At 40.6% G+C, this 19,487-nt stretch overlaps 1 long non-coding RNA gene across 1 annotated transcript in view; it reads left to right on the forward strand.

Moving 5' to 3' along the window:
* LOC140617920 (uncharacterized) overlaps positions 1-19,487 on the forward strand; it is a 268,157-nt gene that overhangs the window by 230,792 nt on the left and 17,878 nt on the right. Inside the window, exons 7-8 of the long non-coding RNA XR_012018069.1 lie at positions 11,217-11,332; positions 13,973-14,037. This is a non-coding gene — a long non-coding RNA (uncharacterized lncRNA). The remainder of the gene's footprint in view (positions 1-11,216; positions 11,333-13,972; positions 14,038-19,487) is intronic.

Genomic DNA, 19,487 nt, shown 5'->3' on the forward strand with positions numbered 1-19,487 from the left:
ACTTTCAAATCCATACTGTTTTTGACAGTGGCGGCACCGTTTTACATTTCCACCAACAGTGCACATGTGTTGCAGTTTCCCCACATCCTCACCAACATTGATGATTTTCTGGAGGTTTGTTTTGTGTTGTCATAGTAGCCATACTAACGGCATAAAGTGGGATCTCAGTGTCGAGAAAGGGATATTTTTAAAAAGAAACAGAACCCAAGGTACCTGGGTGGCTTAGTCGGTTAAGCATCCAACTCTTCACTTTGGCTCAGGTCATGATCTTGGGGTCATGGGATGGAGTCCAGCATCAGGCTACTCTCTCTCTCTCTCTCCCTCTGCCCCTCCTCTCACTCGTGCCTTTAATTAATTAATTAATTAATTAATTAATTCCTTAAAAAGAAAACAGAACCTGATGGAGACCACAAGGAAGAGACAGGTTCTGGTGTGTGGCAAAGCCTCTGCTGGCTGCAAAGTAGGCAAAGATGTCACGGTCCTGCCTTTGGAGATCTCATGATCCAATATACTCAGGGATTTTACAAGAAAAACAGAAGCTGAAGCTCTCTCTGGCCAGGAGCTTTTGGTTAATCGCAGCCACTCATTTTGGCCTGGCTTTCACTCCAGCAGATAGCCGATGATTCCCAGAGAGGGATTTGAGATTCATTCCAACCCATTTCTAAAGCAAAGAAAACAACTTCAAATCACTCTAGTGTGAGGCAAGAAAATCATGATTTTCAAATAATATGTCATTGTTACTGCTTTTCAGAGTTTTGTATGTTATTTTATTGCCTTGACAAAAGAAAATTATCCCTAATTCCTCCCTTAAGCATCACACAGTGTAAATATATTTCTCCCTTGACCCCAAGTGGAAACATGAATGAAAGGAATTACGACTTAAAGCTGTATAAGTTCGTTATCATCCGAATAATGCTACATAAACACACACACACACACACACACACACACACACACACACCCAGATTCATTGCCTTAGAAAAAAAATCATTTCCTTCTCATAGGTAAGACATAAGCCAGCTGGGGCATGGTTAGTCAAGGCTGGGCTTGGTTGGGCACCTCTGCAGTGGGATGCCACCATTGGAGTGATCAGGGTATTTTCAGGTCTGGGTGACTCTTCATATGTCCCTCATCCTTGCTGGTCCACTGGTCCAGCCAGACTTGTGCCTTTTGTGACAGGTGCAGAAGAAAAGCAGAGGTGACATACTGATGTCCCCTGAGGGATACTGGCCAAAGAAAGTAGAGCTCAAAGTCAAAATATGAGGATTAAACAGTGGCCAAAGGGTAGGCGCATAGAGGAGAGAAGAGCCAGGGCCATTCCTTCGGTCAACCATCTCAGCTCCCATTTCCTGCACCCCCTTTTTGTGTGTCCACTTTCTCCAGAAACTGGAAAGAGAGCTCTGTCCTCCATGATTCTAGGCCAACGAGAGTTCGGCAGTTCCACTTCCTCACCCTTTTGTGGGTACTCCCCTCTGCCAGATGTGGCGTCCTTTTTCTGGCCCCATCATCATGAAAACTGAAGTTGCTCTCAAAGTGAAATAATTTCGACTCTGACAGAATGTAGAAAATATTCAAGCGTGTGCGGAGTAGTAAGGGCACTCGTTCTTCTTTCTCTAAGAACTTTTCCTGGGAAGCAGTACCATGTGCTCCCGGAGGTCCAAGCTTCTCCCTCAGTAGCTCTGAGCCCCAGGAATAGGAGCATCCAGGCACCAGGGACAGCAAAGGACTCTTCTAAATGGCAAACTGGTCAGCTAAGATGAATGGAAAGGTCCATGTGCGACTCATTTTCCGTACAGAATGTGCATCCTTAGAACAATACAAATAAATTCTCTCAATTGCCCCCAGTCTTGGGACATATGTAGAGAATGTGCTGGTTTTGCAGAAGAATTTAAATTAATAGGTGTGACCTTCCAGCGACTCATCCTGCATTCTCATAAAATTTGTTCTGTTTGCTAACAATGCTCCAGTGAGAGACACTCTGGAAGTTTCTGGCATGAAAACCCACAAATTTTGCATGGTTTTATAATTCGAGGAGTCTATTAAAAATAAAATAAAGCGGGAACTGTAACTTCCCAGGATGCCTTCATGTTTTGGTGGTATTTGGAAATTATTCATAAAATACATTTTGGAGCTAAAATCCTCCCTTTTTCCCCCCAAAAGCAAATTCTTTGGTGGTGTTATTAAACACCAAGTAATGTCCTGACAAATTGCTGATGAATACTTCCTGCAGACCCAGCTGTGTGAACAGCATTGCTGGTGGGGAAATGAGAATGTTTTCTGATGCCTTATGGAGCCCAAGCTGCAAAACTAATATTTCTATGTTCATTTCTTTCTATTTTCTTCTGTTGTGCATGCTATTGGAGGCATAGCAGTTGGAATTTGACAGGAAGGGAATATTTAAAACACAGACAAAATGGCTCTCTTCTCTCCAGCATGTCAGTTCATTTGTGAGGATCTGTCAGCCACTGGCATCAGCTATCTTCTTGGGGTTCTCAGTTTTGTTCACACCTCCTGAAATAAAGCTAATATACTCGGTACACAGCATATTAAATTCTGCAAGTGGCACCGAATTGAACTATAAGATCTAGTGAAGCTTCCCTCCTGGAATGCAGGCTGCCTGCCCTCCAAGACCTTGTCCATTTTCTTCATTGTTATATCCAGTATCCTGCACATAGTAGGTAGTCAAAAAAATATTCATTGAATAAATAAATGAATGGTGGCTATACATCATCACTTCCATTCTGAAAGTATCTCAGCCTGTCGAGAGAGCTCCTTAGCCATATGATGAATCGCTGACTACAGAGAACATGTTTTAACTCTAGCTGGCGTTCAAGGCTTTCCACATTCCAGCTGACCATTTTTATAGCTGCCATATGCTCTCTGGGTGCTACTCTATGGAAACAGTACAGTGTAGCAATTAAGGATTAGGGCCAGTGTCCTAGTAGGACCTGGTTCAAATCACAGCTTCATTTACACCGGCTGTGCTGGTTTGAGAAAGTTCCTCAGCATCTCCCATTCTCAGTTTCTGCATCTGTTAGAGAAAATAACAACAAAAACTTCATCTGGTCCATGCGCGGTTCAAATATGTTAACATATGTGCAACCAGTACGTTGAACAGATGTGAACGTGGTCATAATCAAAATTCTGTTGTATTTTTTTCTGGTTGTCCTTTTAAAACATACTCGGGAGTAATCTCCCCCTGCTCTTCATAAAAGTGGAAAAGTCAGTTCCTGTCTTCAAGACAATCAAGGTTGGTTCAGGGAAAGAGATAAAAGGCTGGTGATGGAAATACAAGACAGACCCAACAATCTGTCTCCCAACTGCAGGGAATCCATTCTAGAATCCATTCTAGCTTGGAGGCAGGACCTCATCAACATTCTTTTCACAGAATTGTCTCTCTGGTCACCTTAATTTCTTATTTAAAAAAAAAAAGATTTCTTTATTTATTTTAGAGAGAGATTGTGCGGGGTGGGGGTGAGGGAGCTGGCAGAGGGAGAAAGAAACTTAAGCAGACTCTACCCTGAGTGCAGAGCCCAATGTGGGGCTCAATGCCACGATCCTGAGATCATAACCTGAACTGAAACCAAGGGTCAGATGCTCAACTGACTGCACTACCTAGGCATCCCCTCTAGTCACCTTAATTTCTAAGTGGGAGATGGGGTTCAAGAGCTATGGAGCAGCTTCTGGACCCTTTCCTTTCAAAAGCTCCATAAGCAGGTCACACCCATTGTGAGGTCTGATACCCACTGTGTGGGCAACTCAGGTAAAATAAAGCAGGATGACCCATTATTGTACCTTGTTACAACCCTAAAGCGCCTTTCATAATAATTCATATAAGTGCTTCAAAAGCTTGTCATCGTTGTTAATGTCCTCAGTAACTCTGTAGGGAGACTCTCTTCCAGCAGATGTTTCTACTCAGAAGCACCCTTCCTACATCTTTTTAGCTCAAGATGTGATTTGAATACAGTGCTGGGAGACACATGACAGAGAGGTAGAGGACATCTGATCTAAGACCCAGTGGGATGGGCTGAGGGGAGGTTTGGAGAGAAAAATAGGGAATTCTTGTTGGAGTAATATTTGAGTTGAAGTTGTAAAGATGAACAGAACTCAGACAGTTAAAACAGAGGCAGAAGGGTTCCAGCAGGGAGAGGCTACACTGGCAATTAATCTCTTAGTAACTTGAAATATCTCAAACTATCACTGACATTTTTCTTTTTCTATGTTTTGTTTCATGTGCGAATGGTTTTATTTTCTTCCTTACATCCATTAGAAGCATCAACCCACTGAATAACTGCTCTTTAAAGAGAGAGAGATAGGAAAGATAACGGTCTTGGCCCAAAATAGGATTTCTATAAGCAGATCCCTAAATTATTTGATTCATATAATTAGTGGGTTATGATTAAAAGCAGAATCATTGACTATTTTGTTCTAGCATCCTTTTGGATCAAGGCCAGGTTCTGTTCAGCTCATTATTATTTATCTCTAGAATCCAGCACCATGTCTGTTCCTCAAATACTACATGACAAAGTGAGTGAACAGGAAGCCATTTGGCCCTTTGAGGACTGACTATACCTGGTCAGAAAATTCTGAAGCTTACCAATCTCTGTGTTTATCTTCTTCTTGAGAACTTACCAAAATCTGAGCATAGAGCAAAACTGAATCTCCCAGCCTTTTTATAGTGAAGCTCTTGTAACATGGCTGAGTTATGGCCAAGAGAATGCAGGCAAAATAGTGGGCGTCACTGTCAGGACTGTACCATACACGCCTCCTATGCACAATCTTCTCTTCTCTTCTCACTCTGAAGGGCCATTGGGGCCTCATATTGAAGACAATTGTGGATAGAAGGGACCTCAGTCTCTAAATAACTACACGGAGCAGATCTCCACCTATCCCTTCCTGTCAGTCAACAAAGCATTGGAGAAAAGTAGAGAATACTTAGGAAGATGAAGCACATAGATCAATTTTAATTGTTTATTTTTATAGACATATTTTTATTTTAATGTGTGATAAAAGTACCTTCCATTTCTGGTAAATTTATTTTTAGGAGTGATATAAAATTTCTTTATTGAATAAATATATTCAACTAAAATGTTAAGAAAATAATATGTGGATGTGCATATGACAAAATAAAATTTAAAGATGGATTCCAGGCAATATTGCCTTACACAAGTATAATTTTGAACCTCATTGGCTTTATTGCTGTGACTTTTTCTTTTTTTTTTTGAGATTACTATTTTATGAGTGGGTAGAGAATGGCTCCTCCGTGGGGATGATATATCTTTCCAAGTCCAGTGAGGAAAACAGACTCTACAAAGGCATTTCAACAGAGACAATTGAATGTATGGAATTACTTTAAAGGGTACTGGAAAATTGGGGGCACCTGGGTGGCTCAGTCAGTTAAGTGTCCAACCCTTGATTTCAGCTCAGGTCATAATCTCAAGATTGTGAAATTGAGCCCTGAGTAAGTCTCCATGCTGGGCGTAGAGCCTGATTAAGATTCTCTCTCTCCTTCTCCCTCTGTCCTTCCTCACACCCTCTCCCTCTCTAAATAAATACATTGATAGATGATAGATAGATGATAGATAGATAGATAGATAGATAGATAGATAGATAGATAGATAGATGATAGTGTTGGCAACTTGAAAATCTAAAAGAGGGCAGTGTTGTCAGATAGATATAGAAACCATACCCTCAAGAAAGTGTGGGGGAACAAAGGAAGTGGTTGGAGTTATAAGAATCTAGAAGAGGCCTTGAGGAATAGCCCCCATGGAGCTAGTACTCAATCTTGAGGAGCAAGACTGGCTGGGTTTAGTGCTATATATGCTTGGCAGAGGAATGATCATTACCTGAAAGGTCCCAAATCCCTAAGAGGACATATAAGGCCACTTTTGGGTATGTGTGCCCACTGATTTTCTAATTGAGTACAAAAGAAGTGATGGATCCTTGGTCCCTCTTCTTAACCTCAGTGTCAAACTGCAACTCATTTTAGGAAAAAGACATCATACAATTTTTCTATCATAAAACCTTCCTTTTCACTATGTAAGGACAATTTCTGCCTTGGTATTCTTCCCTTTACTGACAGTCAGATTGGTCAACAGGTACCTGATATGTGACCTAAGGCAGAAAGATAATCATAGCAACAGAGCCACGCTTCTGTTCAGAGCAAAATTGGCTATGGATAGAGACAGACTTTTGATGTCTCATGGATGACTCATGGGATGGGGCAACTCTGGTGATATTTCAATGCCCAATTTCTTCTTTTTTGTTGTTTTGTATTGAATAGGATAGACAAAGCAAACCCATACTAATAAAGTTAATTCTGTGAACCTACATGGCAAAAATATATATTCTTAGAAATCCAATTACTTTTCTTTTTTTGGTATAATATGACTTTGCAACAATACTGGCAAAAATTCAGAAGCCAAGGTGGTACTTTCAACCTACAAGGTTGGGCCACGATCAGGTTTGGGAAATAGTCACTACTTAAGTTTTGTTTATGAAGACATAGAACTTAGCTGTTCAGAACATGGGCTCCAAAGATGGATTAGATGGGCTTAAATCATATCTCGAAGCACATTCGGTGGGAAAAGTTACTTCACTGTGATTCAGGTTTCTCATCTGCAAGTGAGGTGAGTAATAAGAGGACTTTTGTGAAGATTGAGTTCATATGTATAGAAGGTGTTGTGCTCTTTTGTTCTCCCTCATGCACACACATTTGAAACCCAAAATAAGATTGTGATAATAATAAATATTCACAACCCATATAAACTGCATTTAACATGCCATTCTCTGTGCTAAAGGCTTTTTATACAGTTTCAGGACAAATCTATGAGGTAGAAATCATTAGTCTGGAGTCCGATGTTTCTATGGCAGAGGAAGTTCTGATTCTTTTACAGCAGAGATAGGAATCTGTACAAGGTAACAGAATGCAAGTAAAGGATCTGGGATTTGAAGACTGGTTTCTCTGATTCCAAAGCCTCTGTTTTTAAATCACTGGGCTCCATTGCCTAAATCTTCAATTATAGAAAAATTTTTAAAGTAAATTATAGTATATCCATACAAAGGAACATTGTACAGTTATAAAAAGTAGTGTTACAGAAGTATGATTATTTGTATTAAAAAAGAGACAAGCTATAATCTTTGAAGAAGAAACAGATTGCAACATAGAATGTTTACTTTGATCACATTTTTCTTAAAAAATGCAAATGTGCATATACTCAGAAAAAAATTGAAGGTGTTTATAGAAAAATGAATGATGATTATCTCTGACTGAAAAATTGGGGTATTTATTATCTTTTGAAGAGTTGTGCTTATTTTTATAAAAGTTGAACATATTACACTGGAAACCCACTTATACTTTTTTCTTTAAATCACTTAATTTTGTAGGCTGCTATGTTGGAAATGCATGTAGCTATTAAGAGGCATACTTGAATAAGTATTTCATTAAACTGGAAAATATTTGTAATACGCTGGATATATTCTAAGCATGCTCTTCACTTTGAACTCAGTTTTATTATTAACAATAAATATAGGGGTACCTAGGTGGTTCAGTCAGTTTGGGCATCCGACTCTTGATCTCAGGTCAGATCTTGATCTCAGGGTCATGAGTTCAAGCCCTGCATTGGACTCCATGCTGGGCATGGAGTCTACTTAATTAAAAAAATATATATAAAAAAATATATAATAATAATAGTAATAAATAAATTTAAATATTGCTAAAAGCAAAATATTATGTGATAGAAATCTCTAGATATGAAATTACAACTAATTTTTTTCTATACTTTTTAAATAGTTTTCTAACTTTCTAGAATTAGAAAAAACATGATCGGAGTATACATTCTATTTTTCAACCTGCTGCCAGAGTAGCACACCCAGATGAGGAATATGTTGCCTCCAAAATCCAAATAGACACACTAGCATTATGCTCCTTACTTGGACACACTTGGACACACTAGGAACAACCAGATGCAACTAACTACCCTTCACCTTGGAAGGGTTATCGTTTTTTTTTTTTTTCTTTTTTTTTTTAAGTAGGAGTTGAACTCACAACCCTAAGATCAAGATCTGAAATGAGATCAAGAGCCAAACGCTTCTACCAACTGAGCCAGCTAGGTGACCCTTGGAAGGGCTATCTTAACATGCCCATCACCATGGTGCCCCTAGAAATTTCACAGAGGTAGAAGGCCCCTGAATATTAGTCAGATTTATTCCCTATCCCCTGGCATACTAATTTCTCACCAAACACTCTAGAGTGGTTGCAACTTCTTGCTCACTGGATCCGATCAGTATGATGTCATCAATGTAATAGACCAATGTGATGTTGTGTGGAAGGGACAGGGGATCAAGTTTCCTGCAAACTAAATTATGGACAGTTAATATACCTCTGAGGTAGGACACTGAAGGTATGTTGCTGTCCTTGCCAGCAAGCAAACTGCTTCTGGTGGTCCCTATGGACAGGTCTGGAGAAAAAATGCATTGCCAGATCAATAGCTGCCTATCAGGTACTAGGGGGTATTATTCATTTGCTCAAGCAATGAAATCACATCTGATTCAGCAGCTGCAATGCACCACCTGGTTAAGCTTACAATGATCCACTGTAAGTAATTCTCCAAAAATGACTTGTCTTCTGCATAGGCCAAGTAGGAGACTTGAATGGGGAGGTAGTAGGAATCACAGGTCCTGGATCTTTCAAGACCTCGATTATAGCACTAATCTCTGCAATACTTCCACGGAAGTAGTACTTTTGATTTATGATTTTCCTGGGTATAAGCAGTTCCACATGGCCTTTTTCCACCATAATGGCCCTCACTGCATAGGCAGGAAACCAACGTGGGAATCTGCCGGCTGCTAAGTGTGTCTATTCCAGTTATGTATTCTAGAACTGAGGAATTAACCACAGAATGGGTTGGGGACCCACTGGACCCCACTGTGAGATGAACCAGAGCTAAACCTGAGCTAAACCCTGACCCCTCCATGCTCTAGCTTTGACTGGAGGGCCACAGTAACACGTGGGGTCTTCTGGAATCACTGGCAGTTCAGAGTCATTACCCAGTAGTCCCCAGAATGTCTGATTATCTTCTTTCCCCCCATATGCAGTTACCTGGTGAAAGGCCTAGGTCCCTTTGGGGAAGGCTGAGAGAAAGGTTAATGGTATATACACTTGACCGGGCTGAGGGAGGCCCAGATGGCTGGTAAAACATTGCTCTGGCTCTGTCTGTGAAGGTGTTTCAGAAGAGATTAGCATTTGAATTAGCCTGAGTAAAGAGGTGGCTCACCAGTGCCTCACCAGTGCAGGTGGGCATCATCCAACCCATCAGGAGCCTAAATAGAACAAAGGGGCAGAGGAAGGGCAAATTCACTCTCTGCTTGAACTGAGACATCTATCTTCTCCTGCCCTCAGACATCAGCTCTCCTGGTTCTTGGGCTTTCAGACCCAGACTAGGATTTATACCATTTGTCTGTTTCTCAGGCCCTTGGACAGGGCCTGAATTATACCACCAGCTTTCCTGCTTGTCTAGTTGCAGAGGGCAGGTTATGGAAATCCTCAGCCTACATAACTGAGTGAGCCAGTTCCTATGATAAATGTCCTCTCCTACGTATACATGTATATCCTATCGGTTCTGCTTCTCTGGAGAATCCTGACTAATGCACAGAGGATGGGACATCTAAGATCAAAGCTCCCGCAGATTGCTGTCGGGTGAGAACCTGTCTCCTGGCTTGTAGACAGCAGTCTTTTCATCATATCCTCACCTGGCAGAGAGCAGAGTGTGCAAACAAGACCACTAAGGACACTAGAACCTTCTCATAAGAACAACTCCCAGTGGTACCACCTCCAAACATCATCGCTCTGGGGATTAGGGTTTCAACACATGATTCCCAGAGGCTGCTGTAAACATTCAGTGTGTAGCATGGGGTGTGGGGGTTGGAGTTAAGCTCTAGGTAGAACTCTGATGAGGTCAAGTGAGGTTGTATATCTATGTCTGTGCAATTGGTACACCCCCAAATGCACTTTAGAGGGCAAATCTGCTTTGTGAAATAAGTGGACCTGGACTGAATATATAAATCTACTTTTAAATATACCAGTTAGCAACTACCTGTACATATCTGAGTAGCCATTGTTTAGGACTTGCATTCCATAACCTATGTGTATGTTTGAGTGAGTGCTGAAATTTTAGATAAACTCTGACAAGCATCAGCTCCAGGGTTTCTCTCGTTAGTAAGCTGAATAGTTGACCCTCAAAGAAATGCACTCCATTCTTCCTTTAAAGGAGAACCATTTAACAAATGGCAATGGAATTTTTGCTCTTCTTGAATGCGAGGCTTGCCACACCTTAATTTCAACCCAAATCGTGTTATTTTTATATTGTTTCAAAACCTCGTCCGTACCATGTCTCAAAATGAGTTGGAACATCATCAATTACTCATCAGTGACTAAGAAAAGTTTTCTTACTCTTCCTTCCTCTGCACAGAAGCTGACATTCACTTAGTAGAGAGCACAGTTTTGAGGCTTGGTCTTTAAGCTTCCTAAATGCATTTGCAAATAAATGTGACGTTTCCTATAATTGAATAATGGAAACAGGAAAGATTGGTTTATGTCAGAATAAGATTAAACTTCCTCATTATTTTTCTATTTCTCTAGAGAGTGTAGGGCCAAATTATAGCACCTAAAGTGACCGGTAGTAGTCTGGAACTTTAATGAAAGAAGATGGCTCGATTGAGAAACATTTGAATATCTTACAATCCTAATTGGTCTAGATTGTAGAAGAGAATCCTTCCACACATGAACAGTTCTTTACTGTTCTCACATCCTTTCTTGTAATCATTTGGTGCCTACATCACCAGCAACACCAGAGAAATGGATTTTTATGCTCATGTGTTTTTTTTTTAAATTAAGATAGTATTAAGTGGTGATTAAATTGCAATATGAGGGCAACCCGGGTGGCTCAGCGTTTTTGCGCTGCCTTCAGCCCAGGGTGTGATCCTGGAAACCCGGGATCAAGTCCCACGTCGGGCTTCCTGCATGGAGCCTGCTTCTCCCTCCTCCTGTGTCTCTGCCTCTCTCTCTCTTTCTCTCTCTCTCATGAATAAATAAATAAAATCTTTAAAAAAAGTAAATTGCAATATGAAAATGTGTAATTGACCAATCAATTAATAAATCTGTTACTATCAATGGTTAAATGACTTTCAGTGATACTGTTTTACCATATCCTCTCTAGCAGCCTCTGGAATAGGAAGCCGACTGACTTGGGTTCAAATCGTGACTGTCACTTTCTTAAACTTGGACAAATTAATCAACTGATCTCTGCCACCATCTGTTTTCTTCATTTGTAAAGTAGGTATAAAAAAACGGTACTCACCTCATGGGGTTGTTAAGAGGAGTAGAGAATGCATAGAAATCGCATACATAAGTACTTAATAAATGCTTGATGTGGTTATTGCTGATGTTGTATAATTATTGTTATCAATATCTGTAGTTGATTGGCACAGTTTCTGATATTTAATAAGGGGTCAATAGACCCTTTCCTTTGTTTCCTCCTCTCCACTCAGGGCTCTCCTTACCTAGCATCCTCCTGAGACCCAACAAAGGATAGATTCAAACATCCTGTTTTACACTGATTTCAGGTCAGTAAACGCAAGGTGAAGCCCACACACCCGGCTGTCCGACCACAGTTCTAATAGCTCACCATAATGCTTTTAGGAAATAATTACCTTCTTGCAAACAAACTTTGCATTTGGCAAAAAAAAAAAAAAAAAACAGAGAGAGAGAGAAATCAATCTTGTGTTCTGAATGGCTGAGCTCTCCCCTATATACAGAACAATGCTCTGAATGGAAACAGAGCTATAAACAACAGCAACAGAAAATGCAGAAGCCTAGATGTGGAGCACGCAAATTCAGCACCTCTGGGAAATTAGAAACATAGCCTTCTTTTAATTTAATCTCTCTTTGACTCTAAAGATCAGCTTCATCTGCTTTGTTCCTAAGAAAAATTTACGTTACACTCGGAATTAAGTTTCCTGATACCCGTGTGAATGTGACCCTTGTCCCAGCTCTTCCCAGCAACTGTAATTTTGGTCATAAATACTTGCATACAAATGTTAAACAAATGCCCTGGGGAGAAAAAGAGGCAAGGGAAGTTGACTCCAGCTGTCTAAGTAAGTCATATCGATGACCAGCTTGGGATCATGTCATTGACCTTTGAAAATCCCCATTGCCTGCACCACCAGGCACCTCCAATTAAGCCAGGTTTTGTGTAGCTATGGTTGAATGTCAAGTGGATAAACACACTCAGAGCAGGAACTGATACTGGATACTCCCATATTAAGGTGACAATATCACAATTATTTTGGGATTCTTCTCTTTTAACATTCTATAGGTACACAGAACGCCGTGAAACCCTTACATTATTAACACTTACATTCTAGCATGTCATCCACTCTAAAATAACCCTTGAAAGGTGTTTATTGCGTTCATCTGCCCAGAGATGGAAATAGCAGCTCAGTGAGGCTGACTTATGTATATTTGTGTAACTTGACGTGCCAGGCAAAAGCAAATATGGAGTCAGTTTAGTCTGATCATTAACAGAGTAAGTTTGGGAGCTGAGCTCCACCCCTGTGGGATGGAGAATGTCCCTTAACATTCTAAGCCTCAGTTTCCGAGTCCTCCGAAACTGATATAATATGGCCTGCCAAGGATTAAATGAATTGTTCTGTGTAGGCATTGTTCACAGCGCTTAGGTCACAGTAACAGTAACTGCAAAAACAGTTGCAATAAATGGTCCCTTTAGTTATCATTTATCAGTTTCATTTTCACTCTGGAATTTCTTATGCAATGCATTTTTTCTTTCTCTGTCCTCAACACATATGCATGAAGTCCCTGACGTGAGCATTTTCTATAGAAAAATCGAAACAATCTTTTCTATTTCCCCAGCAAAAATATGGTATCTTGAATTAGTTCATGACATTAGACAAAACGATAGAAAACATTTGCAGCACTCACATAACCATTGCACTTGAGTCCAGGTTTTCTGGAATTGTATCTGTGGATATTTGTTTAATCCCCATTGAAAACCATTTCTTTTTCAGATGGGCACACTCAAAATAGCACACACACACACACACACACACACACACACAATGTATGTGGAGTCTCCTAGATTAGTGACTTGAAAAAAAAATTTAAATGTCGAATATCCTCCTGAAAGCTTTCTGACAGCAGGACAAGTTAGATTTTTCACAAAACAGTTTGGCCTCTAAAACAATCAGTTGCAAAATGCCAAAAGTAATCAGGAGGGATGATTCATGACTTCTACACCTGTTCTGAGGTAGACAGAAGCAACAGTGGGTGGCAATTACACCAAGCAGCCATTTGGATTCTCCCTCCTTGTTGGCCAATTAACTCTAAAAAAGATCCTTTGAGTTGGTGAGAAAAATGACTTGGGCCTAAGTCTGGAAAATTCACAGGTGGGCATTCATGGGTGCATATTGAAATGTTCCCATCGCTAGCCAGAGAGAGAGAGAGACAGAGACAGAGACAGAGACAGAGACAGAGAGATACTATAAATAAGTTGGCTGGAATAAATCTGGACATTTTTCAGTAGTCAGCCTACTACAGGGCCTCCCAAAGCATGGCACATAGCTCACCTTTATGGAAATCACCCAAAGTATTACATACACATTCAGATTTCAGGGTCTTGCCTCCGAGGTGTGAAATTGGAATCTTGGAGCACAGGGCCTTGATATCTCCATTCCTAAAAGGAGCCCGGAGTGATACCTGTGTACATGGACTTACACTCACTGGCTTTGAAGCACAAAGTAGACCAGCCATCAGCAGCTAAATGGGTTGAGTAAACTTGCAGGCACAGATGCAGACCCTTTCTGATTATTCAATTAAAATAAGTCTCAGTGTTTGGTTGGTTATCATTTCAGAATTACTCAGATCCTTTTCTAAATATTTCTCTTCTTATGTGCATAGGCCCAGGTTCCATGCTAACACGAGCTCTCACAGAAAATCTAGGGACCGTGACAGGAAGTCACTAGGTGAGCATGGTAAAAAATATGTTTACATTTCTCATGTTAGTGATGTTGTGACTCTCAGGGGCATTGAAAATACGTGCATTCATGAGACTGTACACATGCACACATCTGCACACACACCTTTGAGTTGTCCAAGTGTAGAATTTTAAAATATATATTACATGTTAATGTATACATACTATTAATTATATAATTACAGATTTTCCTTGATTTATGATGCAGATACCTCCCAATAAACCCATTATAAGTTGAGAATGCGCTTAACCTACCAAATTTCATGGCTTCACCTAGCCTGCCCTACACATGCTCAGAACACTTCCATTAGCCTACAATGGGGAAAAGCCACCTGACACAAAGCTTATTTGATAATAAAGTATTGAATATCTCATGTAATGTATTGAATACTGTCCTGAAAATGAGAGATGGATTGGTTGTATGTGTACAAGATGGTGGTCAATAGGGATCCCTGGGTGGCTCAGCGGTTTAGCACCTGCCTTCAGTCCAGGGCATGATCCTGGAGTCTCAGGATCGAGTCCCACATTGGACTCCCCACAGGGAGCCTGCTTCTCCCTCTGCCTGTGTCTCTCCTGAATAAATAAATAAAATCTTTTTTTTTAAAGATAGTTGTAAATATATTGATTGTTGACCCTCATAATTGCTTGGCTGACTGGGAGCTGCCACACTGCAGCATCATGAGAGAGGGCCATCCTGCATATGGCTAGCCTGGGAAAAGACCCAAATACAAAATTAAAAGTATGGTTTCTACTCAATGCATATGACTTTGGTACCTTCATAGTCGAACCATGGTAAGTTGGGGACCATCTGTATATATTGTATATTATAATTTATACAATAAATTGCTTATGTAGTTGTTAACTTATATAGCATTAGATGATTATATGTATATATTATAATTAAATATTGTATATATATAATACAATTTTTTAAAGATTTTATCTATTTATTTGACAGAGAGAGAGCAAACACAAGAACAGGAGGGGACAGAGGGAGAGGGAGAAGCAGGCTCCTCATCCAACAAAAAGCTCAACATGGGGCTCAATTCCAGGATGACCTGAGCCAAAAGCAGATGCTTAATGACTGAGCCACTCAAGTGCCCTTTCTTTTTAGCTTATATTTTTAAATTCCTTCATATTCTATCCAGCTATTCTATAGGATACTCCAATGGTTGAATCAAAATAATCCTTTTTTTTTTTAAAGATTTTTATTTATTTATTCATAGAGACACACAGAGAGAGAGAGAGAGAGAGAATGAGAGGTAGAGACACAGGCAGAGGGAGAAGCAGGCTCCACGCAGGGATCCCAACGTGGGACTCGATCCGGGTCTCCAGGATCACACCCCAGGCTGCAGGTGGCACTAAACCGCTGTGCCACAGGAGCTGCCCCAAAATAATCCTTTTAATAGTATCAATGGGTAGAATGTTTTTCTTCATTCTTACTTGTTAGAAGCAATAATCTTTGCCCCATCCTGACAAAGAATGTAAAATTGCTCTCACTTAAAAACAAAATTTGGGGACACCTGGGTGGCTCAGTGGTTGAGCATATGCCTTTGGCTCAGGTCATGATCCTGGGGTTCTGGGATCGAGTCCCACATTGGGCTCCCTGCAGTGAGCCTGCTTCCCCCTCTGCCTGTGTTTCTGCCTCTCTCTGTGTGTTTCTCACGAATAAATAAATAAAATCTTTAAAACCTTTTTGATTTTTTTTTCAAATCACCAAATTAGCATGAGAAATTAAATTATACCTAAGTTGTACAATTTTTAAAAATCTTCAGAGGGCCCTTGGTGTCTCAGTCAGTTAAGCATCTGATTCTTGATTTCAACTGAGGCCATGATCTCAGGGTAGTGAGATTGAGCCCCACATCAGGCTGTGCACTGAGCATGGAGTCTGCTTAATATTCTCTCCCCCTTCTCCCCCTTAAAAAAAACCCTTCATATCATTTCTCCAAAGTAAATGAAAGGCTACATGTGCAGCCAGGGCCATCCTCCCATCTAAAGAAACTCCAAGAGTTCTGGAGCCACCTTTCAAAGGCTGGGTCATGGAGACCCTCTGAAGTCCCATAGGGAATTGCACTGCCTGAAGCTTTTTAAAAATCATAGTACCCTCGGCTTGCATTCCAAAACATAACAGATGTCTCACCTGGGATAGAAGGAGCTAAGGATTAATCAGATTTGTTGCATGTGTCTCCTACATAACAGATACATGTATTGTTTCATTTAATCCTAATGGCTGCTCTACCAGGCAGATATTATTATCTCCGTGATAAGTTAAGCTTCCTTCCCCAGGGTCATAAAGCTGGTTAGTGGCAAGGGACATATCCTCCCAGGTTAGTCTGACCAGGACTTAGTGTGCCCATTCTACCAGTGCTCCAAATCCAAGATGCAGATTGTGTGCAATGGCCATCTCCTTCCTCAGTGTCCTCATGTTGAGCTACACTAACTTTTACTTCTCACATTGCCACCTAATCCCTGCCATCTAAGAATTGGCCAACTAAGGCCAAACTCAGCCTACCATCTGTTATTAGAAATTAGGTTTTATTGGCACACAGCCATCCCATTCATCTGCTTATTGTCTGTGGCTGCTTTTGCTCTACAACTACAGAGCTGAGTAGGTGAGACACAGTCAGTGCTACCACAGAGCCCATAAAGATTAGCTCATTTATTATCTGGCTCTTTACAACGTTTTCCAGTCCTTTCTCTAGTCCTACTGGCCTTCTCTCTGCCCCAAGATAAGGTCAGTTCTTTACTTTTGCCCTACTCCTCCTGCACATGGTGTTCCCCTGGTCTTCAGTCACCTTCCCAATCTCTTCCTTTGAGGAACTCCTGTCCATCTTTCAAGCCTTAGTTCAAATGTCAGTTCCCCAAGCAGACTCTATTGATCACCTCGGTTAGGTGGTCTTAACTTCATTCCTTGATCTCATTGTTGTGTATGCTTATGTGCTGTTTTGTTGCCAGCCCTAGAATGGAGCTCCATGTTGGTAGGAATCAAATCTATCCATTCATCCTGGCACACCCAGGGCCTAGAAGACCATCTGTCATTGAGCAGGTGCTCATATGATGGGTGAATATCCTAGAGGACGTTCGGCAGAAGATAAACTGTGGCAGAGATCTTTTCTCTGACGTATTCCTCCAGAAAAGCACTTACTTGTTGAAAATGAGAAATACTCTTCCTCAGGACCACCAGTAGTACATCTAGGTAGAGTTAAAAATACATTTATAGATGTAGGAACAGACGTTAATGACCTGTTGTTCGAAGGAATTAAGCTTGTCCAATTCTTATATGTACCACCCAGGATCAGGTTTTTATTTTTATTTTTTTTAAATAATAAATTTATTTTTTATTGGTGTTCAATTTGCCAACATACAGAAAACACCCAGTGCTCATCCCGTCAAGTGCCCCCCTCAGTGCTCATCACCCTTTCACCCCCAACCCCCACCCTCCTAGGTTTTTATTTTTAAGCGTTGGCTTATTGGGACCCCAGATTGTGTTCTTCCATAGTTTCAATGTCATGCCTAGTGGTTAAATTCCAAATCAGCTCTCAGAGTCTGTTTAATTAAAAAGAAACTAACAGCCTCAGTAGTAACAGGGAAAGGCAGATACTGGGGGCAAAGGAGAAGTTTCTGATGTCTCCTCTCTTCAGTGAAAAGCAGACACTCAGGCATTTTTAAACATGGGTCACAAATTTGTCTTGGTCAGTATCTTCCACTGGGCTTTGTGGACCTCATCCTGCTTCTTAACCAGTCCCTTCCAGGATCCCATTGATGCATGATTTCATCTAACAGATAAAACTCAAAAATTTTACAGCCTAACATTAAAGTAAGCAGGCATATCATTGTAGGAGGCAGTCAAAAAAGGTGAAGCAGTGGCTAAAAATTGTGCTGCAAAATGGTTTAAAGCACAGGATTAGATTCAAATCCGAGTGTGTGAGTGTGAGTGTGTGTGTGTGTGAGAGAGAGAGAGAGAGAGAGAGAAAGAAAGAAATATACATTTGGTTAGTATTTTAGCATAAATATTACATGCTGAACATCATTCTGCTCCAGTGTTTCCACTGGGCAATATGTTATTTTGCAATCTTATGTACCTTCCTCCTTCTTGTTAACTGCTATATAATATCCCAGGGTAAATTGATGGCCACCCCAGTGTCCCCTAAATACTTCAGGCTTCTGTTATAGTGATCCCCATGGCTGTGGGAACTGAGGGAATTAGAGCAGGGGAAATGGTTCTAACAGAGACCCTGTTTACAATCTCAGTGGTTTTAAGTTAGGGACTGCATGCATTTGAATGCATTTAGAGTGTAAAAAAGCAATTAATACATAAAATGTGAATATATGGGTGGATGCAGGGAAGAGCATTATTACCTGATACAGCTGAAATAAGATTTAGCAAAAAGAGTTTAGATCATTTTCATGTTTGGACCCCAGAGATAAATCTGAAATGCTTAGCAGCAATAGAGGTTGGCAGAGAAATACTTTTCCAGCAAAATTCCAATATATTGTTAGATTCTGTTTTTTTTCCCACGTTCAACATCCCAGTCCCTGTCCTCCTTGGTAAATACCTATGTTGTTGCATTGTGCGGCCTTTATTTGGTCACATGGAGGCTTCCTCTAATCAATTCTGAGATTATTTTGAAGGCTTATTCATTTGTATACCACCTGCATCTTGCAGCATACCTGACGCAGAAAAGGTTTTGAAGTGAATGAATTAACTAACCCATAACTTTAGGAAGATTATTTGATCTATATGACAAACAATTTTAGGGATGTAGTTTGCCTTGGGATCAAGCAAAACTATTTTTGAAACTGCTCTGACATTTATTATTTATGTGGTTTTGGGGAAAAGGAGCTTCTCTCAGCCCCAATTTTCTACCTTTAAAACGGGGGTAGTAATAGCACCCTACTTTATAGTAACATTGCAAGGATTACATGAAATAATGCATCCGTATTGGTTAGCATTTGATGCATAATGAACCACCCCGAAATTGGCACTTCCAAACAGTAAACATTTATTGTCTCTCATGAGTCTGAGTCAGTTGGTCAATGGTGACCTCACTCACGTGTCTGGCAGTTGGCAGGCTATCAGCCCAGGTGCCTGGCTGCTCCTCCACGTGGCTTTTTCAGCAGCCTATCTCCTGTTCATTCTCTTGGTGGCCTTGGCGTCCACATGAAGTAGGATAGCACAAGCCCAGACACGCGAGCATTTTTCAAACCTACTTTTACATCACATTAACTGTTGTCTCACTTGCCAAAATGAGTCATGTGAATTGTCCTGGAATTAATGTAGGTGGAGCGGGAGTTATCCAAGATGTGGATAGAGGTTGGATAATTATTGTGGCCGTTTTGCAAGCAATCTACCCTAGCATCATAAGTGGTTAGCACAATGTGGCACATAAAAACAATTTTTTAAATTAAGATTAGCAACAATAGAGGTGCTTGGGTGGC

Source organism: Canis lupus, chromosome 26, assembly GCF_048164855.1.
Source record: "Canis lupus baileyi chromosome 26, mCanLup2.hap1, whole genome shotgun sequence".
Lineage (NCBI taxonomy): Eukaryota > Metazoa > Chordata > Mammalia > Carnivora > Canidae > Canis > Canis lupus.